General features: G+C 35.7%; 1 pseudogene; it reads right to left on the bottom strand.

Annotated features, from left to right (window-relative positions):
• Positions 1-6119: 6119 nt before the first annotated feature.
• LOC118995309 (geranylgeranyl transferase type-1 subunit beta-like) lies at positions 6120-10199 on the bottom strand (annotated as a pseudogene).
• Positions 10200-24862: the final 14663 nt, after the last annotated feature.

Genomic DNA, 24862 nt, shown 5'->3' with positions numbered 1-24862 from the left:
GATTTCTGCACTAACATCTTCATTGAAGCATTATTCACAATATCTAACAACCCAGGTGTAAATCAGTATAGATAAGTGGACAAAGAAATGTAGTAAATCCATACTAAGGAATATTATTCGGTCTTTTAAAAAATATTGCCATATGTGACAAAAATGAATGAAGCTGAAAGACATTGCTAAATGAAATAAGCCAGACACAGAATGACATACAGTATGATTCCATTTTCAGGGGGTTTCTAAAACAGAAAAATTCACGCATAGAGAGTGGAACGATGCTCACCTGGGACTGGGGAGTGGGAGAAATGAGGAGCAGCTGTTCAATAGGTATGACGTTCCAGGTTTTGCAAGGTCAGTTTTAGGTACCTGATGTACACCACTGTGTCTGCAATTAATGATACTGTTGTGAACACTTCCATTTTCTTCAGGAGGGTGAATCTCAGGGTCAGTGTTGTTACTGCAACAATAATTGGGGGTGGGGGAGCTGGCCTCTTGTTTCATCTCTGAGAAGCAGAAGATACTGCAGTGAGTAAGCCATCTGGGGAAATGGGCTCACCCATTAGGGTGAGGGGAATGGGCAGGGGAATCTCCAAGAGTATCGTCAACTCAGTGAAGTGTGCGTGGCTATTAAAAAAGTATGTTTTGTTTGTATCCTTAACTTTGCATATTTTGTATAATAAAAATAAATAAATTAGGAACTCTCAGAAAACCATTTCTGTAGTTTGTAAATTTTCTTTGTGTACTTGCCCAGTCATCCTTGTGATGTATTAGTACTTTTATTATTGATTTGTAGGATTTCTTTTCACATGTTAGAGGTACTTACTCATCTGTCAAAAAAAGAGAAAGAGAAAAGAGGACACATTAACCTTCCTTAAAAGTGAACAAATGTATGCATGATCAAAGGTATAAAAAAACTAAATTAAAGTGTGAGGGCCAGTGTGAAATGATATGTTTATGTCTACCAAATTTAACAAAGAATTGGTATTCAGAATATAGGAAAACTGTTTTTTAATGCTAAAAATACTCACAAACAAGTAAAAAGCTATTCAAATTGTATGATTAAAAAATTGTTAGCATTAAATATGCTAACCCAGCAAACCTGCCCAACAAGAAAATTAAATAGGAATTCTTTGGGCAGTAGAAAAATGATGTGGGTCAGAAATTTGGATAAATAGTAAGAGCGAATGAAAAGAAATAAGTAAAGATTAAATATATTATTTTGTTTTTATTAGTTTTATTTGATCAAAAATTACTCCTTTTTATACAAAGCAACGCCAGCATCAGTCTCCTGGGTGATAATATCCAGAGTGTAACAAATGGCAGTGGTGTCACATGACATGGAAGCTAAGGACTGCAGACACTCCTGTGAAATGGGCTTGCAGCACCCATGCAATACAGTGCTATTTGAAGATGGATTGATTTACTTATTTATTCCTTTAAATTTCTTAATAGTTTTATGAAACACTTCTACCGTGGAATTCTCTCTCATTTATGAATACAGTTACTACTACTAACTTTCTAACATTCCAAACACTATTGTTGATTCAGGACAAACAGTGTGAGCTTTGTATATAGTCCTGAAGCCATTACATACATCATGTTTTAACTCCCAATGGCTAGAAGATGATATAGCTTGAAATGTGGATGTCTTAACTTGCCTGAATTTAAGCAGAAGCAATTCATGAAAGGGTGACATCTGTTATTAAACTTTTTTTCCCTATCATCAGAAAATTTGTTTCTTTTTTATCTTGATAAGCAATTTTAAAAAAAAATTTCCACTCCTTTGATTTTATTTCTATTTTTAAAAAGTGACTGGCAGGGGACTTCTGGTCAAGATGGTAGGGTAGGCAGATATAGTTTACCTCTTCCCACAATCACATCAAAATTACAACTAAAATACAGAACAACCATCACTCAGGAAAGTCAGAAAGTGAGTTGAATGGAAGTCTGACAACTACAAAACTGGAGAAACCACATCCATCCAGATTGGTAGGAGGGGTGTGAACATGGAACAGGCTGACCTCACACCCACTTAGATAAAAATTCAGGAAGGATAATTGGGGAATGAGGAGTCACAAACCCACACCAGGTTCCAGTTCCAGGATTCCAGTTCTGGGAAGAGAAGTCCTCACAACTTCTGGCTGTGAAAACTGGGAGGGATTGAGTAGATGGAGGAGGTGGTGGAGCCCCAACCAGTTCCTCTTGAAGAACCTACACATAGACTCACCTACTCAGACTCATTCTCTCTGCTCCAGCACTGGGGTGGCAGCTTGAAGGGCACCAGGGGTATACAGGGAGAAGCTGAAGTGTCCTGCAGCAAGGCAAGTAGAGGCCACTGTGCTGAGCCCTTTACTGAGCCCTTCCCCAACAGAAGCAGTAGGTTGTTGCCATATCTGAGATTCCATCAACTTGGCTAGCACTGTGTGTCCTGCCCTGGAGATCCCCTGAGACCCTGCCCCACCTAACCTACAGACCCACACAAGCTGCCTTTCCATAAGAATGGCTCATCTTGGCTCCTAAATCCTAGCAAACAGTCCACAACTGGCTTCAGTGAGCAGCCTTGTAGGGGCCCGCCAGGCCATAAGGGGACCAAGGACAGAGTTCTCCACTGTGAGAATGGTGGATGAGCTTGGTTTCTGGTCCCTGGAGCCGGCGGGTACCTTGACACTTTCCTAACCTTCTAGTTCCCAGCCTTGAAGGACACAACAAGACTCTGGCGCAGGTGTCATGTTCCCAGATGGTTATGAGAACTTCTTGCCCTTTTGATAGCTTAAGGGAGTGCACGAACTTTGAAAAACAACATTGTTTCTAGTTCCCTGCAGTCTTGCTTTAGGCATTAACAGTTTGTATATAAGACAGCTGTTCCTTGAATAAATTTGCCATTTGCCAGCAGAGCACTTGGTCCTCTCCATTCTTTCAGTCCCTCGCCTCACCTCGCGATCACCCTTGCTGCAGCGGGCTGCGGCACAGCCCCATTAAAGTCATAGCTTGGCTTCACCTGGGAATCTCCAAGCCCAGCATAAGTAGCAGCCATCTCAGGTTGCTTGATAACTCAGACAGGGTACTCTGGGACCAAATACAGGTGGGAGCTGACCTTGGCCTGCACCACTCGGTAAACCCCAGAGTCTGTACACCCAGTGGACAGCTACAGACCAAGTCAGAGCACCACCGCCATGTCCCTACACAGCTGATTCTCCATGGAAGGTGGAGGTTGGTAGTCAGTGGTCACAGGCAGTCTTTGCAGCTGACTGGCCTGGGTAAATTCCTCCCACTGATCTGCCAAAAGCAACCAAAGCCCAACTACAACAGGAAGATGTACTCAGTCCACACAAAGGGTACACCTCATGTATCCAACATAAGTGACAAGGGAGTCTGTGCCACTGGACCCTACAGGACACATACTGCATTACATGAGGCCACACTGCCAAGACACAGAATCAAAGCAGTTCTACCTAATACATAGAAACAAATACAAGGAAGTTGCCAAAACAAGAAGACAAAAATATATGGCCCAAATGAAAGAGCAGATAAAATCCTCCAGAAAAAGAACTAAATGAACTGGAGATAAGGACTTTATCAGATGCAGAGTTCAAAACACTGTTTATAAGGATGCTCAAGGAACTTAGTGAGGACCAAAGCAGCATTAAAAAAAAAAACACAGAGTCAGAAACAAAGGATAAACTAATTGAAATAAAGAACAATTTGTAGGGAAACAACAGCAGAATGAATGAAGCTGAGAAATCAATGGTTTGCAACATAAAAAAGCAAAAAGCCACCATGCAGAACAACAAGAAAAAAAAGCACTCCCCCAAATGAGAATTGTAAACAGCCTCTAGGATAACTTCAAGAGGTCCAACATTCACCTCGTGAGGGATACTAGAAGAAGGGATGACAGCTGCGGGGCGGGGGTGGGAGGTAGGTTAGATGGTGGTGGTCCTGAGCAAACAGGAAAAAGGACTTATGGACATGGACAACAGTGTGGTGATTGCTGGGGGAAGGGAGTGTAAGGGAACTAAATGGTAATGGAAAAATACAATAAAGATTTTAAAAAATGGCAAACTGGGGTTTAAAAGTAATCCTTTCTCCAAGTATAAAGTAGCTATTCCTTTGTTTGGGAAGGACCATTATTTAAGGTTATTTTTTCCTCCAATTTAGATAAGAAATGAAAATAAAATGTTAAATATTACTATAAGTAAACAGCGACATTAGTAATTTAGTTTCCATGCTGATACTTGGAGAGCAAATAATTCAGCATTTATTATCAGCAAGATCTTAAGTTCAAACCCATCTCCTTTAGTGAAGTATTTTCCTTCTTCATCTTGGTACTAGTTTCATACCTTTGAATGTCATCAAGCAATAGTGATTAATGTGATTTGCTGATAAACTGATTACTAACAAGATGATTTTTTGCACTACGTCATTTATAATTAGCGAGCTCTTAGAATGAAGAAAACAAAAGAACATAAGTAAAACCCCAGTCTTTAATGCCTCTCACTTACCTAAATATAAAAATATAAGTGACCCTGTATGGAGCTAAACCATTAAATTTACTTGAGTAGTCCTGCCTTCTAATTAAATCTTTACTTATTTAATTTGAAAAAAATTAGAAAACCATTACTTTGAAATTATAGCAGCTAAAATGGGGCGAAGAACTAAAAAAAATCATCTAAGTGGCTAAAAGTAACTCAGTTATAAAAGTACAAGTGTAATTTATAATATCACATATCTCAGAAAAGTAAACAAAACCACTAAACATCTTTCCTTCCAGATAATACTGTTTTCTCCCTATTAAGAAAAAAAAAGCAACTAGCCCCGGCTGGTGTAGCTCAGTGACTGAGCACGGGCCTGTGAACCAGAAGATCGCAGTTCGATTCCCAGTCAGGGCATATTCTTGGGTTGCAGGCCAGTTCCCAGCAGGGGACACATGATACATTGTGTGCCCCGGGCAGAGGCAACCATACATTGATATTTCTCTCCCTCTCTCCTTCCCTTCCCCTCTAAAGATAAATAAATAAAATTTTTAAAAAGCAACTAATAGTATGAGATCAAAATCAAATGGAACTGTTATTCAGCCCAGAAACAAGTAAATAAATGACCTATGCAACACAAAACTTTTCAACTCACTATCACATACAGTTAAAGTACTTTTCCCTCAGTTACATTATAGTCTCAAAATAATCTCGCTTTAGAAAATAATTGTATTGATTAAGCCTGTTCATTCTTGCTATGAAGTTAACTTCACTTATGTAGACCATACAAGTTTAATTGGCACATGCTTAAGAATAAGACAAAATAAGTCATTCTTTTTAAAAACTACAGGATCATTTGTTTTAAAAGAATAGTATCATTAAATTATTCATTAAAGAGTCTGAGTAGGTGAGTCTATGTGTAGGTTCTTCAAGAGGAACTGGTTGGGGCTCCACCACCTCCTCCATCTACTCAATCCCTCCCAATTTTCACAGCCAGAAGTTGTGAGGACTTCTCTTCCTAGAACTGGAATCCTGGAACTGGAACCTGGTGTGGGTTTGTGACTCCTCATTCCCCAATTATCCTTCCTGAATTTTTATCCAAGTGGGTGTGAGGTCAGCCTGTTCCATGTTCCATTCATTATTCATTATTATTCATAATGATATATAATTCATTAAAGCAATTATCTACCATTAGCACTCAAGCTTTTGAAACAATCACTAAGTATTCACCCAAAGATTATCAATGCTATATGAACTGTAAATTTTTAAAGATTTGTTTCCACTTTATCATATAATACAATTTGTAAGGGAGAGTTTTAAAAAATATAATATACATACATACAATTAATTTTCTTCAAAAGGACTTCTTAGAAATATAGTATAAACATTTAAGAACCACAAAAGAGTCCACTGTAGTTTAAAATTCAAAGATTTTCTTGAAACCCACCACAAATACTGACTCAAGACCATACCCGAAGTGACACCAGCACAAGATTTGATTATAAGATTCTCCCTCTAAAAAAAGAGCACACTTGGTTGCACGTGGCTTTTAGCCTTGAGCTACAGTTATGTTACACATCCCACCCCACCCCAACCTAAAGTCAGTCATGTGCACATGTGGACGTTTTCTGAGCCATATTTTGAGTACTTGGCTCAAGTCTGTGTGCTTACATTCAGGGCAGGATGGACTTTACAAATTTCACATTCTTCCATCAATGATAGGCCATAAATCCCAAAGTATGCATGCAAAGAATCTAGATGACTATCAGGCCACTTGGCAAAATTCCCCTGTAAGCGATCTTGAGTTGATAAGATGTAATTTCTATTTTTCTCAAAGTTAGTGTATTAAAAATTTTCAGAAGCTTTAGAGTTTTCCCTCCCCCAAAGAATAACAGGTGTCCAGAGGTTTATTTGGTCTTCTGTGATAACCATTTTGTTGCCTTACTATACACCATCTTTTTATCTTGTTCAATTCTTTTTCTCGAAAACCTTCTTCTAGTTTACCCATGAGACACAGTGATGCAATGCCACAAAAAGTGGATCCCCTCTGAGATTCAAGTCCGGGTACCTGTGCCAACCCATTGTCATAAGACACACACTTCTAATATAGTTGATAGCTTTTTTCATATCCATGCCAGACTAGTTGTTCGGTATATAGCAAATATAGGAAGCACAGTATACAAATCTCATGTCAATTTTACTGCCTCCAGTAAAATTTACTGCTCAAAAACTTCTGTCTTCCAGCTGAAGGATTCTCAAGCCTGCTAAGCAAGCTTCTTATTTATTTGACTTAGGTCATCTCCAAGAATAAATAAGCATGAAAGGCCAGTGTAGGCCATTGCTATGTGGTCACTGTCATAAGGATGAGCTGTCCCAGGATTCTTTGATAGATTGAATGGAACACTCAGTTATAAAGAGCCTCAGAAACCCCAGCAATTTAGATTTAATCTCACTGTCTTCTGTGGGAAGGACCTCCAGGGAGTAAATCCACTCTATTATATCCTCTTTGTTCACCACATCTAAGGAATCCAACATACCAGTCTAAGGAGCACAAAAAATGCCACGGTCAACACAGTCCTGCCTCCCCTGGCCAAACCAGGCTAGTCAGGGGTACCATATCTCAGGAAAAGAAAATACAAGTCTGTAGTTCAGCTAGACTCCATTCTTAATCCAAAACCACATCCTCCTGGCGAGTGGGGGGATCATTCTTCATCCTTCCACACTGTTAAGAGAGAGAGTTTCACATGGCTGCTACGTCTTGCTTTCCTGTTTCCTAAGCCTTGTGGTCAAAAAAGCCCCATGTCTGCTTCCCAAAACTGCAAGGTTAAGCTCTGAAGATGGATTTAGATTAGTTAAAAATGTTTGTTGGAAGCTCTGGGACAGCGCCAAGACAGTTTCAAAGAAGTACGATTGATGTTCTGAGAAAGAACATAAAGTGAAATAATAAAATGTCAACTAAACCAGAGAAGGGAGAAGAAAACGACCCACAGAAAACACAAACATGGCAGAAATTAGCCTGACTATACCAATGATTGTTTTGAAATACATGGTCTAAACACACCAAATTGAAGTTACATTCCATAAGAAAACAAGGTCCAGTTACATATTTTCTACAAGACACTGACACTAAATGTAGACTTAAGTTAAATGTAAAGTGATGGAAAAACATGCATCATGTTAGCAAAATAAAGCTGGAATATACTAATTTCAGACAAAGCAAATTTTAGAACAAAGAGAGCATGGGAGCATTACATAGTGAGTTAAGGGTCAGTTTTCCAAAAAGACATCAAATCCTAAATATTTATGTACCTGAAAACATAGCATCAAAACATAAGAAGCAAAATTGATAGGAGAATTAGACAAATCCAATGTCATAGTTGGATATTTCCATATTTCCCTATAATTAACAGATCAAATAGTCAGATAATCACTAATGATTATACATGACCTGAACAGCACCATTAATCAACATTATTTAATTTACATTTATAGAAAAAGTCAATACAATCAATTAACCTTTAGCCAGACCAACCAGGAAAATGAATGAAAAGACACATGTTAGCAATAGAAATAACAAAAAAGACATTGATAATGATCTCATGAACATCAAAACAATAATAAAGGAGTGCTATAGAAGTTTACGGTGAGAGACCGAAGACTTTTTCATAAAACTGGGAAAAGACAAGGATGTTCTTTCTCATCATTTTTACTCAACATAGTACTGAAAGTTCTTCCTAATGTAATAAGAAAAAATAAATTCATAAATGAAATGTATACATTGTGTACAGAAAAATGGTAGAAATACATTTTTCAGGTGCCATATTGCCTATGTGTCAAACCCTAAGAAATCTATCAGAAAAAAGTCCTGTAATCTAATCAATAAGTGGCTTTAGCAAGGTTGCAGTATACAAGATCAATATGGAAAAGTTGATTGCCTTCCTATATACCACTGATGAACAATTGGTATTTGAAATTACAAAACAATTCCATTTACATGAAAAAAGGAATCACGTAAGTATATATCTAACAAAACCTGTGTAGGACTGGTATGTGGAAAGCTACAAAAATCCACTAAGAACAATGAAATAAATGGAGAAATATCCCATAGCAATAAACTGAAATACTAATTTTGCTCAGGTGACAATTGTTTTAAGTTTGACCTATCCTAGCAAACTATTGCAGACATTAATAAAATCATAAAAAATTGCATATATAAAGGTAAGATCTAGGGTAGTCAACACAATACTGGAGAAGAACAAAGGTGGAGGACTCCTGCTACCAGGTCTTGAAACTAAACCTGAAGTTATAGTAATTGGAGAACATGGCAATAACAGAAAAACAGACACACAGATCAAAGGAACAAAGTAGTGGGGAGGGAGAATGGAGACAACTGTACTTGAACTACAGTAAAAATAAATAAATTTTAAAAATATATAAAAATAGACCACACAGGTATAGTTAACTAATTACTGAAAAATGTACAATGGCAATTTGACAGATAAAAAATAGCCTTTAAACATGTGCTTGGAAAATTGGATGTACAAAAATGTCCAAAAACCTGTTAAATAATATTTAAAAAACTTGTCTTTGGCATAAAAATTAAATACATTGTAATTCCAAATGCAAAATACAAAAACTATTGCATTTCTAGAGTAAGATAAAGGACAAAACTTATATATTTTTGACTTTCATAATGGGTTTTCAAACACAACACTAACAGTACAGGCAATGAAAAAAATAATTTGTAGGTCAGGATTTATTAAAAGTAAAATTGTCTACTCTGTAAGAGTCTGTTGAAAGAGTGAAAAGACAAGCCACAGTCTGAGAAAACATTTAAAGTAGAAGCTATTATGGGGATGTAAAGGAAAGCATTATAATAAATTATTGTAATAATGACTATATTATAATATTTACTACAGTAAATAATATTGTAATGACATGTATAGTATCAGGTGTGTAATAGACTTACTAGGGTTTTCACGTCATAAGGTATACAAATATCTAATCACTATGTTGTACACCTAAAATTAACATTGTATGTTAACTGTATGTTAAAAATAAATTTAAAAAAAGAAGTGGAAGTTATACTGTACATTCTTGAGAATGGAGTATCTACACACATTTAAAAAAGTCTCCTATATCAGGGATTTGTTTCTTTCCCTCCACGATTTATTTATTTAATAACTTACTAATATCAATAAGAATGAATGTGTACATATTTATTTTATACTTTGGGCTATAATCTGACATATTCTTATTTTGCTCATATGGTTCCATACTTGGATACTGGTAGCTCTTTCAGTTGGCTCCTGTGTCCCTTTGATATACTTCAATTATTCTGAAATGATTTTTAGCTGTCTCTCACTTTCTAGCACTACGTGCTGCTCCACACTCATGTTGCAAATTTCCTGTCCAGTCCTATTTCTTCAAGGAAACTTGATTCCTTTCGGTGGAGATGGTATTGGAAATTAAGATCCAGGTGTTAAGTATTGAGGTATTGTTGCTTTTATGCTGTCTCAGCTAATCGAGTCAGGTGCTATGTGTGTATATTCACCCCTGTATACGCACGTAGTAGATATTTCTATGTGAGACCATCTATATCCTCATCAAGCTAAACGTCCATGCACAGTGCTCTCCCCAACTCTGACGCAGTACCGCATAGATAACTGTCGCAGGGTCCCTTGCTTTTCTGTGAACTCCCACTGCACCAGGTAGAGATCTGGCTCCCATCATCTTCCATACATTATAGTGTCAGAAGTAATAGGATATTTTAGGGAAGTGCATATGCAGTCCATATAGGGAGTTGTCCTAAATGGGAAATCTAGGGGAGGTTCATATAGGTGAAATTTGGCATGTGGTATTACCCCTCAACTTTTCTGTAAATCTGTAACTATTGTAAAATAAAAATGCTATTAAAAAGAATTGGCATTGTTATATATTTTGCTTCATCCTTCATCCTTTTATCTTAACAATTTAAATGTATCCGATGGTTATTATATAGTCTTAGAAAGATATTATTTGATGAAAGGATAATCCTATTTGAAAACTAATAGAATTTTTGCCCTGGCTGGCGTAGCTCAGTGGATTGAGGGCGGGCCTATGAACCACATGATCGGGGTTCGATTCCCAGTCAGGGCACATGCCTGGGTTGCAGGCCAATTCCCAGCAGGGGACTCACAAGTGGCAACCATGCATTGATCTTCTCTCCTTCCCTTCCCCTCTAAAAATAAATAAATAAAATCTTTAAAAAAAAGAAAACTAATAGAATTTCATAAGTTCATTTTCATACTTTAAAATATTTAATTGCTGTAAATTTGGTAGAGTTATATGTAATAACCCTACCAAATTAGGGTTATATGTAATAACCTTACCAAATTTAGGGTTATAATCTAATAAATATTTGTAACCATGCATCTTTGACCCTAATTTATATAATTTTATTTACCTAATTTCTGGAAGTCGAAATGACTTTAAAATGTTTTAACATCATAAATAATATACACATAAATATCTGCATATATTATTTATATTTTTATTACTTTTTAATTTTTATTGTTGTTCAATTAGAGTTGTCCTCATTTTCCCCCATTACTCTCCCCCACCCTACCCACCTCCTCCTCCCACATTCAACCCTCCCTCCCACATTGCCTTTGTCCATGGTCTTTCATACAGGTCCCTTGACCATCCTTCCCCTTCTTTTTTTAAAGTAAGTATGAGTTTATTCCAATTTTATCCAAGCTTAGTCAGAAATTATCTGACTTTCCCCATGCAAAACACTATTTATAATCCTTATTAAGTGTCTGCATACTTTATAGTTTGTGTAATTAAATTTCTAATGTTTGTATTCATAAATTAATTTTTATATTCATCAGTCATTTACAGTCATATTACTATTTACTGTGTCTATTAAATCTTTATCAGCTTCTCACTTTGGTATTACCATAATGAAAATTGCTCTATTGCTTCTTTATGGTTTTTGAGTTTCCATTTTACTAATGTACAATAGTTTTAATTTCCTCAAAGAGCTTTCATTAAAGTACAATTTTCACATTGATTAATAGAAGTAAGCACAATCTCTTTAAAAAGAAGGTAATCTAATAAAAATTTGTGTCAAATTATTAGAGTTTAATTATATTCTATTCAAAATCATAATGCTTTATATTTGCCAAATCTTTCACCTTATAATAGGTTTTCAAATCATTATTATTTACAGAAGAGCTAAATGTTTCAAGCTCCATCTCATGTCCAGATGAAACTTTGTCAATAACTAATGATTTTTGTAATTCCCTTGGGCCTCTGTTTTCTTGTTTTAAAACAATAGAGTATATTTACAGCACTTATCCCATAGGCTTATTGGAAGAATAAATTTTTTTTTTAAATTTTAAAAACCTTCTCTCATATAGAAAGCATTCAACAATTTTTATTCGTAATATTCCCACTGTGTACAATCTTCATTTTTGGATCACTGTACTGCATAATTCCTGTCTTATATAACATTTTTGGCAGTTACTTCAGTGATATGTCAAAGTTTTGGCAAATCAGCAGGTAACTCTTCACATCTGAGGAACAACTAGCAATTTTGTGAGGGACAGAACCAAGGTGCCATGCATTTTTTAGAAGATAGAATTTAAATGTTAACTGTTACAGCACAGTATAAATACTACAACAATATGAATACCTTGCAAAATAATACATTAAATTTGTCCATAAATGAGAATGAAGTAGAAAATTATTAGTAACTAAAATGTGAGACAAAAAAGAACTTAAATATGGAATACTGTGATTTCAAAATAGCACAACAATATGAGGTGCTGCTAAAAAATAAGTGGCAATGCTACTGGCTAGATATTTTAAAAATCGTGTGAAACTTGTATCAAAGAAGTTGGCACAGCTAAGCTGACCATAACACTTGTAAGACACATTGTTCATTGTTAGGCTCAGTGATAGAGTGAGAAAGTAACAAAACGGAATGAGTTTGAGGCGCTGTATGATGTCAAGACTTTGTTGTATAAACTAGTTATTTTTGATGTAAAAGTGATAGGTTATTGGTATATACTAAATATTTTAAGGTACACAAATATGATGAAGTGTCAATTATCAATTTTTAAAGTGATGCTCATTGGGTGGGAAAGTTTAAAGTCAAAGGACAAGAGCCAATGTCGTATTGTGACGAGGAGCAAAGACCTGGCCCCCAAAATTTAGGTTAGAAGCTCGTTAAACTCTTTACTAATTAAGTTTAATTTATAAATTAGGCACAGTGAGAGATTACCAATAATAACTAATCATAAAATAGAGTGGTTATAACAATGCTCTCCAGAATTTTTTATAGTTTTAGTGTGAACCCATTCCAGACTCTGTGTGATGGTCCCTTACTTGCAGGTAGTGGCCTGAGTCACTGGCTTCAAGGATTCCTTGCAGAAGGTTTCCCTAAGGCCCAATGCTTTTGGACACAACTCACTGCCATCAGCTGGAACACATTTTCTGTTCCTGTCTTCCACTAACAAATTCAATGCCTCTTACACCTTAACTAAACCCTTATTATGCACTATGGCAGAGGTGTCAGACTCATTTTCACCGGAGGCCACATCAGCCTCGCCACTGCCTTCAAAGGGCCAGAATAATTGCAGGACTATATAAATATAACTACTCCTTAACTGTTAAGGAGTTGACATTACAGTGAGTCCTTCAAAGATGACCACAAGGCTGATGTGGCCCCCAGGGAAAATGAGTTTGACACCCCTCCACTAGGGTGTGAACTTGCAGTTTGAGGTGCAATAGCAAAGCTAGCACTTTTTTTTCATTTTTCACAATTTCATTAATAATAGGCTCATTCTTACCCAGGATCTTAGCAGCCTCAGTGTATTCTTTTCCCTTTCCTATTAAGGGGAGAACTTTCACTTTTTCACTTAAAAGAACACTTTAGTGCTTCTCTTTAGCTTATCTGAATTGCTAGCCTCACTACTCTCAAACTTCAGTGCCATTATTAAGTAAAATAAAGGGGACTTGAACACAAGCACTGCGATACCACGTCAATATAACGCCTGGGACAGCTACGAGGTGACTCAGGGATGGTAACATATTCAGCACGGATGTGTGGGATGATTCTCGTCCCAAGTGGCATGGGGCAGACCAGTGGGAGACTTCTTTGCACTACTCAAAACAGCACTCAATTAAAACATGAGTCACTTACTTCTGAAATTTTCCATTTAATTTTCCAACTACAGTTGACTGTGTGGAACTCAAACTGCAGAAAACAAAACCACCGGACAGGGTGGACTACTATATACAAGAAGGAAGGAAAGTCACGCCTTTAATACACAAATTCCTAGATGAAGAGGGAACCTCCTAGGCTTGGTGAAGAGATCACTGTGCATCCCTAAGAGGTCCTGGATTTTAAATCTGATGTGATGATGTTGTTATTGAACTGAGCTTTTGGCTTATTTTCTTCAGGGGTTGGGTGACTATATTGTGTCAATGGGGACAACTGCGTATTTAGTGGTAAAAGTTGATTATCATTGGAACTTATGCATTCATCAAACACTTCAACTCTATTGTCTGGGTACATGGATACACTTCCTAGCATTTTTAACTTTGGGCAATGCCTAAGGGTATAGTGTGTGTATTAACACACGTTCTGGGCCAGAACATTTAATGGCTGGTTCGAGTGACTTCAAGAGATTTTTGGGGTTCTGGCACAGAAAAATGCCAACATTCAAGATGGAGGCTTCTTCCTTTCAAATCGTGGCAGACATGCATGGTGTACAAAAAAGAGTCTTTGTTGATTTAAGCCACTATTTGAGATATTGGCATTCTTTATACCACAATATAACTTTACTTATGGCGACTGACAGAGACAAAATGGATAGGTAGACAGATAGATAGACAAAAAGATAGATAGGCAGACTTGATATAGATGTATCTATATGTGATACAGATATATCACGTGTATTTGTATCACTATTGGTGTTTATATAGTTTGATATAAATCTATATGCTTATGTATATATGTATATATATTTAGATGAAGAAATTCTAGTATACTTAACAGCTGGTCAAAATAGAATTCTGTAGGGGAATGACCATAACACTGGTAGAATTGTGCCTTTTAAAGAAGACAGGAAAAGGGATCTCAATAATAAGTGTAGACACTAGCTTTTATAGAAGGCCGAGCAATTATTCATAAAAATAGGATGGAACTGGAAGAGAAGAGAAGATTGGTAAATCATCAAGTAGGCAGCAATTACAGAGAATACAGGATAGATCTGAAAGAATGGTAAACATTGAGATTAAAAATAGTTCAAGAAATTTATGTTTCAGAAGTTTACAGCAACTAATTCCATGCATAGATATTGAGGTACTTGAAGGTGTTTCTGAATTTCTAGTGTAGGTGACTGGAATTTGCCACGCTGCTGATTTAGGTTAAACACACTGGGAAGGCAGGTCTGGGGTAGGGAAGATAAAGAATAGTATTCATGTAAAACATTTAGCTGTACTGTGTAAAACTAATCAAGTTTTTTCTGAAGGTGCACTAAAATCATTAACATATTCACTAGCAAATAAGCATAATTTTTATGATACTCTAATAGAATACATAGATTTTTTCCTATACATTTTACTTTTTAAACTTATATTATGGTCATTGAACAAATGAATACATAAATCTAAATAAGTTAACTCTTTTATAGGCTAGTTTTAATTAATTCACCTCTTTTTTAAGCCTCAGAATAATCCCATAAAATGAAATTATATATTTCTAATTTCAATGAAAAATAAAATAAGACAGAGGTTAGGTACTTTGCCAAGCTGAAAGAATTAATTAAAATCTGAGGTCAATTTCAAGCCAAAATATGAATGATTCTGGATGCTATGGTAGTTAACAGGAAGTTATGCTACCAAATGTCTTGCAATATGTTTTTTCATCATTAAGCAACAATTTCCACGGGCATTTAGTCCTCTCTACCGGCTTGATCACCACACACTGTACCTGCAGAATTGTGTATCATTCTGAGTAGCCCATGCCTTGCTGGTTGGGATACTCCTCACTCAATCAGCCCAAGAGGAGTGATCACCCCAAATCATGTGACAAGGCAGCTACTTTCTTCTCAGAGACCACAGTTAAGTGCAACTGTCTGGTTGTGAGCAGCTGCCTATATTGGGCATATAGTAGTATTTCATTATAACTTCAAGTTTAATGTCCTGATTAACAGTCAAGTTAGCCAATGTTTTCTATTTTTCTTGAAGTTAGATAATATCTCTAGGAAAGCTTCTATTTTTAAATTTTGCCAAAGTTTCTAATGGCATGATTACATTTTTATCAAAGGTTTGTAGAGTTTCTATTAATAATCTGCACATTGGTTTAGTTTGTGTGTCTCTTATGTATGTTGCGAATATTTACTTTGGTTTGTTGCTTATAGTTTGATTTTCCAGTTTCATAATGATTTCTCCTGATAAAACTAAATTCCTAATTTTAATTTAATCCCATTTTTATTCTTTTCTAATATAATATTTTTAAATAATTTTTACAGTAGAAGAACATGTTTTATTTTATTATCATATTATCTTGTAGGTTTTGTTTTTCATACTTAGATCTATATTAATGTAGAATATATTTANAGTTTCTATTAATAATCTGCACATTGGTTTAGTTTGTGTGTCTGTTATGTATGCTGCAAATATTTACTTTGGTTTGTTGCTTATAGTTTGATTTTTCAGTTTCATAATGATTTCTCCTGATAAAACTAAATTCCTAATTTTAATTTAATCCCATTTTTATTCTTTTCTAATATAATATTTTAAAATAATTTTTACAGTAGAAGAACATGTTTTATTTTATTATCATATTATCTTGTAGGTTTTGTTTTTCATACTTAGATCTATATTAATGTAGAATATATTTATATATAATATAGGGTAGTGGCTTTCTGCAGCATAGAATTCCATTGTGTAAATGTACCATAGGAAACATTTATTTTTAAAGACTGTTACCTATATGTCCACTGCCATCATTATCATAAATCCATTTTCCTATGTGAATAGGGCAGTTTCTACATTTTGTTCTCCTAGCTGCTTTGCAAGGTACGACACTATCTTACAATGAGAAAGCACTGTTTACTAAATCTGGCTTGTATATGTATTAATAAACCTATCTTTTTTTCTGCAAAATATTTAGTTGTACTTGGTTCTCGGTCCAGTTATGTTTGAGATGCAGTTTGTAAAACACAATCATGAATAAATAAAAACTACTGGGGCTTGGACTGTGATTACATTGCACCTATAGATCACTTAAAAGCAGTGATATTTTTACAACATTGAATTTCCAATAGATAAGCATGGTATTTCTCTCTATTTTTTATTTAGCCATAAAAAAATCCCTGAAATATTTTGTAGTTTTCAATATAGAAATGTCTTAAACATATTTGTTAGATTCATTCCTAAGTATATTTTTAAATGTTATCCTTTAAATTTTAATTTAATAAGTGAATGTGTGCAAAAATATAGTGAATGCATACCTGAAAAACTTAATTACTGATTATTCTAATTTATTGATAGATATTCTGAATTACATTTACTTATTTATAATATCTGAAAATGTAGTTATTTTTTCCTTTCTAATCTTTACATAATTTCCTTCTCTTTCTTTAAAGGAATGTCTAATACGCTCAAAAATGCTGAGTGTCTTTGTCTATTTCATTATCACTGAGAGAAAACTTTCAAAAACTCACCATCAAGCATGATGTTTGTAGAAGGATGTTTTTAAATAGAAGCTCTTTATTAAAATTAAGGAAGTTCCCATCTCTTTATTAAATGGCTTTCTGCATATATTAAAAAGTTTATGGCTTTGTTTGTTTTGTAAATGTGATAGATTATATAAATACATTTTCAAATATTGTAAGAACTGAGCAGTCCCTGGATGAACTTAATTTGTTTATGACATGACATAAATATATCCCTTCTACTTAAAATTAATTGCTAGAAGAATATTTTTCGTATTCTGCTTAGGGTTATTATATCTGCATTTATGAAGAATTTGACCTCAAATTATCTGTAATATCCCTGTCAAGGTTTGGTAGCAAAAATATGAGGACTGCTAAAGCACATTGGGAGAAGTCATTTTTATTTTTTGAAATAATTATCATAAGATTGACATTAGTTTTCCGTTAAAAGTTTGGTAGAACTGACCAATGAACAAATTGAGCCTGGAATCTTTTTTCTGAAAAGAAAATAAGATTTAATTGAAATTTATTTTATTTAAGAATTATAGGACTATTTATATTTTTCTATCTGTTTTCAGTAGCTTTGTATATGAGAAATAACCAGTTTCATTCATATTCTCCAACAATGTTTTTCATAACATCATCATTTTATCTTTGATCCTTTTAGGCTATATTGTGATGCTTCCTTTGTAATTACTGACATTAAATATTTTATCTTTTGTTTTTAGATATATTTATTTATTTTTAGAGAGAGGGGGAGGGAAGAAGAAAGAAAGGGAGAGAAACATCAATTGGTTGTGGAGGCCTGGCCCTCTACCCAGACATGTGTACTTACTGGGAATCGTACTTACAGGCGGGCACTCAACCCACTGAGCCACACCAGCCAGGAAACATTGGTATCTTCTTATTCTTGATCAATTTCCCCCAATGGTCTACTGAATTTTTTAAGAAAATAATTTTAATATTATTTATGTATTGTTTCTATTTCAATTTACTTCAGTTTTTAAATCTGTATTTGTTATTTCTACTCTCATTCATGAATTTGCTGTTTTTGTATTATCTTACTGAGAATGATGTTTATAGCATTTATTCAGAACTTAAAGTTCCTTAATACTTAAAATACACATTGATGACTTTTTATAAATATGTACATTTATATAAATATAACTCAGATAAAAATATACAATGCTTCTAATGTGTCAAATTTCCCCTGTATCACTTTCTAAGCAATACAACCCTATCATCATTATAATCAATAATCTGATTTCTATTTCTACCCCATGTGCTGAAACTTGAAATGAGTAGAATATATTCTTTTGACTTTATTGCAATATAGTATCTCTAACATCTATCCATGTTGCTGCAGCTATTGGTGTTTTGTTTTTGATTACTCTGTAATATTATATTACCTGACCCTAAGTCATTAGTCTATTTCCTTGTTAACAGATATTTTGTTACCGTGAATCAAGATGGGAATGTTCTCATGTATAAACTTTTGGTGCACAAAGGCATTTGTTTCTCTCACTCTGTGTGGTGGAAGAGTAGAATTTGTCATAGGTCAAGAATATAGTTATCTTTAGTAGATATTAACAAATAGCTCTGCACAACTGTTGCACCAATTTACATTCTAATCTGCAATGATGATTGTATGAGTTACCAATATTTTAAATTTTAGCCATTATGGTGAGAATATAATTGTATACATATATATAACATCTTTATATACAAATATAATTGAGTAATTGCCTGTGATTTCGGTTTGTATTTTCCTGGTGAGTTGTACATCTTTTTGTACGCTGATTGGCTATGTGGCTATCCTCTTTTGTGATATTCAAATTCAAGTTTTTTACCTAATTTTAAATAAAAAACGCTTGTTTTTTTTTCTTATTGATATGTATGACTGGAGGGTCATAAGGAGCATATCTCCAAAACTCTGTACAGAGCATAGCTTGGTGTCAAATTTGTGAAAATAATGAGAGGTTCCTTTCCAATTATGTCAGTTTCTTAATATAATGTTGGTTACACTTTCAATCTTAAGTGTTCTTTATATTCACTAGGTTATGTAAGTGGGAACTAAATAAGTTACCTCCTTGACACAATTTAGCAGTTGTAACCTTATCCCCTTGATCAGCTGCTAAGTCTTCAAAGGCAAAGTCAGTCCCTTTCCTTTTAGAACAGAACCACTATTCGGTGATGCTACTTTCAGCATCGGAATATATCTGTCGAAATGTAACAAATCAGATGTGCCACAAACAAAATTGAGGGGCTTATTTGAAATACGTCATAAAATAGTTAGTAGGGAAGGGTTTGATTTCCTCCTCAAGAAGGTGATCTACTTTCATTCTTAAGACAAAAGTCAGAATGCCATTCTGAGCAGCACTGAAACCTTTCCTGTTATTTTGATGGAGAGCCGTATGCAGTGTATAAATCAGAGATAACGTTAGTGCTCTACGGCAGGCCGTATACTCTTTTCATGTATCCGGTCTGCCGTACAAGAGGCACAAAAGGCCATCAATCTTCAACATCTACAGCACAGCAAGGTGAATTGCTAGTGCCTCATTCCCTCGTTCAGATTTTCTCATCTCAGATGCCAGGGCAGAAAGGTCCGTTAAAATAGTCTTCGTCCGTCTCTAGTTCCTATTCTTTGTCAATTCTTTGTAACTTTTATTCAGAACTCTCTATTATGTTCCTTCCTGTCTCTACAACAGTACTCATTTCCTCTTCTTCCCAACTACCCGCTGAGAGACCAAAGGTCTGTGGCTCAGACAGAGCAAACAGAGCTCTTGATCGTGTACCTGAGATAGGACAATGGAGGGCATAACTAGAGTGACCCTAAGTCTAGGTTTGCTGGAGACAATGGTGGTTTGATGCTTGCTGCTCCAGTGTCCCCCATCTGGTCCCGCTGGGCTCCACCACCTTTCAGTCCGAAAGGTGCCGTGCTGTGAATTGGGTGTGGGTTTTGTCTTCTTTGCTGGTATATAGAATCTCTACTCTTTGTTTAGGAGGTAGGTAGCACACAGTCTATGACCATTTCTCAGCATAATACAAAATTTATTAACTAGTTTACTAAACAAACTAGGAACAGCCAGTTACATATAAAATGTAAATAATGGATTTATCAACTGAATCTCTTTTTTTAAAGAATTTTCTGTTTCAGTTGAAAGGAAAATGAGACAAGAAGACAGGTGGTTTTTTTTTATGTTGTATATGCTTCATTACAGACAGAAAAAAAACCTATAAATTTCAGAGGGATTTTTCTATTAATTTCTTTAGTACTTTATTTTTTGTCATTAAGCATACTAAAAATAGATTGTCATAAAAATTTGGATGACAAATTAATTTGAATTTTTGAAATATTGTTATTGATAGTCACAGAAAATGCCATTGTTTTATTAAATTAATGAAGATTCTTGTTTCACATATAAAAGTTGATGATTATTATTATATTACAAATGTATATAACATTATGATCCATGTTATCAATTACATATGGCATAGTGTCAAATAAAATTAAATGATAACCAACTGTATATCAAAATATGTATTTTAAAAATATCACCTGGCTGGTGTAGCTCAGTGGATTTAGCGCGGGCCTGTGAACCAGAAGATCGAGGTTCGATTCCCAGTTAGGGCAAATGCCTGGGTTGCAGGCCAGTTCCCAGCAGGGGACACGCGAGAGGCAACCACGCATTGATATTTCTCTCCCTCTCTCCTTCCCTTCCCCTCTAAAGATAAATAAATAAAATCTTTTTAAAAAGGGGGATTCCCTTAAAAAATTTTAAAATATCATAAAATTAAACACTATACTGTGAAAAATAAATAGTTTTCACATAGGTGTTTAAAAAATGTACTATTACAACCCTTAAGAAAGCTAGGATTATACAAGAGCAAAGCATTTTAAATAAAAAAATGGTTCCATGAGTACTCAACAATACTTAGTATTGTTAGTTAGTGCTACATTATGTAGGCATTTCTAAAAACACTTTTTACATCTTTTTAAATCTTTTGTTGAATAATGCATTTTCTCGTCCACTGAAAAGTTTTTGTTTGTATTGCTTATATCCGTTGTCAAAATCTGAGAAACCATGGAAGCCTGCAGGCATGAGAATATAAAGGGACAATTTACTACCTGATAGAGAATTGTTGGAGTTGCCAAGCAGGGAGATGAACTTGGCCAAATCTTGCCCCTAAATCAAATCACGCTGCACTCAATAGGAATTGCTTGCAACTTAGGTCACCACTAAGTGCGGTGTGTATATTGATGCTTTCTTTTTGTCATAGTAGCTCAGACTTTAGTCCTTGAAAGTACAAGGCAGCATCCTCACATACTTCATACCCACAGTAAGCTAAAATAACCAATGCCATTCTAATGGAAGAGTCAGGGCCATGAAAAAACGTACTCTCTGAATGCATGAGATACTCTAATTCCTCAAACATGTTATCCCCAGGGGAAACAATATTCTCATTTTTCGGCCTATATCTGTAGATACAGATAAGGTGTGTGTGGGGGCGGGGAGGGGGTCAGCTTTTACTTATTATACAAGCTATACTTTCCATGAGCCTGCTCAGAGTTATTTTTATTACACACATTCCCTGCTTCCTGCCACATTTCTCCTTACCTCTTTGGCAGGGACACTCTCAGCTCTGGCTTCATTTCTCCTGTTGCTGTCCCTTCAATATTCTACTCTTATTTGCTACACTTTTCTTTTCTTTTTTCTTTCTTTCTTTCTTTCTTTCTTTCTTTCTTTCTTTCTTTCTTTCTCTCTTTCTTTCTTTCTCTTTTGTGGAGGGCAGTAGAAGAGACATTTTCTTCTTCTTCTTTTTTTTTTTTTTCTGAGTAAGGCAGTTTTAAGCAGCCACTGTTTCCCTAGCCTCCGCCTGGGGCAGTCTCCTCAGTGTTTCAGCCTCTCCTGAGGCGGTATTTTGGGCACATTCCTGCCTCACTCGTAGTACAAAGGTTGATACTTTAGTTCCCTAGCCGCTGCAACAGATTTTCTCCAGTGCCCTGAGGACCACGGTGTTTGCTGACCATCCTTCCCAACAATGAAGCTTTTGTTCCACAGGTAAAGAACAGAGTTTCCGGCTAACTTTCTTGAAACTTTTGAATTACTTGTTGTTCCCCTCGCTCAGGTCCAAAACACAAAGATCACTTTAAAAAATGAACAATCGAGTGTAAAATTTGTAGGAATTAATATTAGCTTTGTATCTCACATTAGAAACATAATACGAATTTGAAATGTAGGCATCACGTAGCTATCCATCAATGAGAGTGATCAGTAAGGAACACGGGTGATGTTAGTGCTACATAGAGACATGAAAAATATTACTGAGTTGAAATACAGTGGATTTATATTTACAATCTAGTCTAGTAAATAATATTGTTTTGAGGAATTAGGAAATAGGAATTGTAGGCTATACTAGTCTATGTACTTCGATAATCAATTACATGAAAAATTAAAACAGTGATAAGCATGCTATGGCTTCTCTCTTTTATTGAAAACATACCAGTACATAAAATTTGGATCATATTTTCCCATACAATATGCTCAGTCGTGCATCAGTTACCTGTTGCTATGTAACACACCGTTGCAAAACCCACTACTGATTTAAAACAATAAACATTTATTTAGCTCACGAGTCCCTCCTCAGGATGGACCTGGCTGGTCTATGATGGCCTTGATTATGTATCTACTACCCTCACCTGAGAGGTCAGCTGGAAGGTCTGACTGAGTTTGGCTCTGACCTTAAATGAGCTCTTTCATTGGTCTTGGGCCTGGCTTAAGTGAATCAGCTGACTGACTCTGCTCCATTTGGCTCTCCTGGCTCTAATCGTGTGGAGAATGCAGGAGTCTCAGAAAGTGGGCACAGACACGCAAGACCCCGAGTCCGAAGCAAGGAAGTGATGTAACATCCCGTTGCCTCTTTCTTAGCCAAAGCAAGTCACCACACCAGCTCAAATTCCACAAGTAAAATGTCTTGCTTCTTTTAAAAAAAAAGACCTGCAAAGTCACTCAGAAAAGTACAGGAACACCAGGAATTAGGAATATGTGTGCCCACTTTCCAAACTATCATCAGTGGCCTTATATATTTGTAAAAAGAAAAAACAACTATTAACAACTTGCTTCTCTGAGGTTCTCCTTAAAGAATCAAGGAGTTTTTATCTATATTACTGCATTAGAAACAATTTATTACATAAGTTGTCCAGTTGCTTGCATATAATTTTACTCTCCTTCTGCTATCACTGTGGCATAATTATCAACTTGTACCCGTGGGCTTTGTCTCCTTCAGATGTTACTGACCAGTAATAAAGTGTGTTCCTTACCACCTTAATGCACCAGTTAACTGAATTTCAGTACTAGTCAATTTCAAATAAGGCCATCTAAGTCAGCTACTATTTTGACAGAAATCTATTAGCATCAGGAAACATCAAGCAGTTTATAGCTAGCCAGTTTAAGTTTGGTTCTTTTCATTTTTTCCTGTTCTTACCTCTTAATAAATGGAAATACATATCAAAACGTACAGTTATGAATTAGAATGCTTTTCCTAGTAAATGACTTATTGCTGCTGAAGTGATTAACCTTTCATTAAAACTTGATATAAAATTCTTCCCTGCATATATCTATGTTTATTATTCAAGCCCCAAAGGAAAATACATCAAACATAGGACAGTTTGGTTTTTTAAACACTTTCAAAACTCAGAGACCCATAAAACCTGGGATTTTCTAATTCTCCTCCACTCTGCCTATTCCATGATAAAAGGGAATGGATTCCATAAATATACAGACACTTTAAAAAAATATATCCTATTATCTACCTTCAGGACTGATATAGAAACTAACTAACATAGTGTTCTATAACTCTCATGTAACATCTACATAGAAAGGTATGTATAAATCTATTTGGGTAGAATATTATACTTGTGAATCAGTGTAGTGCGTAACTCTGTATCTTCACAGAACACTGTGTCAGAGTTGACACATTGCATAAGGGATCCAGTTTTTTAGAAGCCAGATATAAATGTAGTGTCACAATTGCTCTAACTAAGAGAAGTTATGTGTCTCTAACCAGAGGAGCCTTTCAAAGACTCTGTCCTATTTATTCCTTCAGATCCACAGGGCTTTGGTTTTGTCATCACAACACAGCTGTCAACTAACACAGAACCGTCACTCTTGCCCTTGTCGTCTGCTTTGACTCTGTTTTCTTTGACAAAATTCATCTTCCCAGGCCTCTAAAGGCCAGCAGACTCCCCAGCTACTTTTCCTGTGAGCCGATGGCATCCCCAGCTGCCTACAGGGCCTGCTGGGCTTGCTGCTAAGGTAGCTGGGGCCAGTGCGCAGCTGAGAGCTGAAGTGCTGTGTGCCCCGCACCAGGCTTCCCTGCATTTGTCTGGCTGAGACGGAGAGAAGCCCCTCCCCTGTGTACGATCTGTTTTATAGTAAAACAAAGCTGACTTCTTTGCCAGACTTCAGAGAGTTTTCATGTGTATCAATTCTTACACGCACCCACACACAAAGGCAAAAAGAAAGAAAACTCAACTCTTGTCATCTCTGCCCTCCTACCCCTTCCACCTGCACCCCAAGGTGTGTATAAGAACGAGACTGGGCCTGGGACTCAGATCCTTCAAATTACACGTTTGGATCACCTCAGCGGGCAAAGGAACCTGGGGCGCTTATCTGCTGGCAG

The sequence above is a fragment of the Sturnira hondurensis genome, unplaced genomic scaffold (assembly GCF_014824575.4).
Source record: "Sturnira hondurensis isolate 20B ecotype Veracruz unplaced genomic scaffold, ASM1482457v3 Scaffold0010128, whole genome shotgun sequence".
Taxonomy (NCBI): domain Eukaryota; kingdom Metazoa; phylum Chordata; class Mammalia; order Chiroptera; family Phyllostomidae; genus Sturnira; species Sturnira hondurensis.
This window is presented reverse-complemented; position numbering and strand designations above follow the sequence as displayed.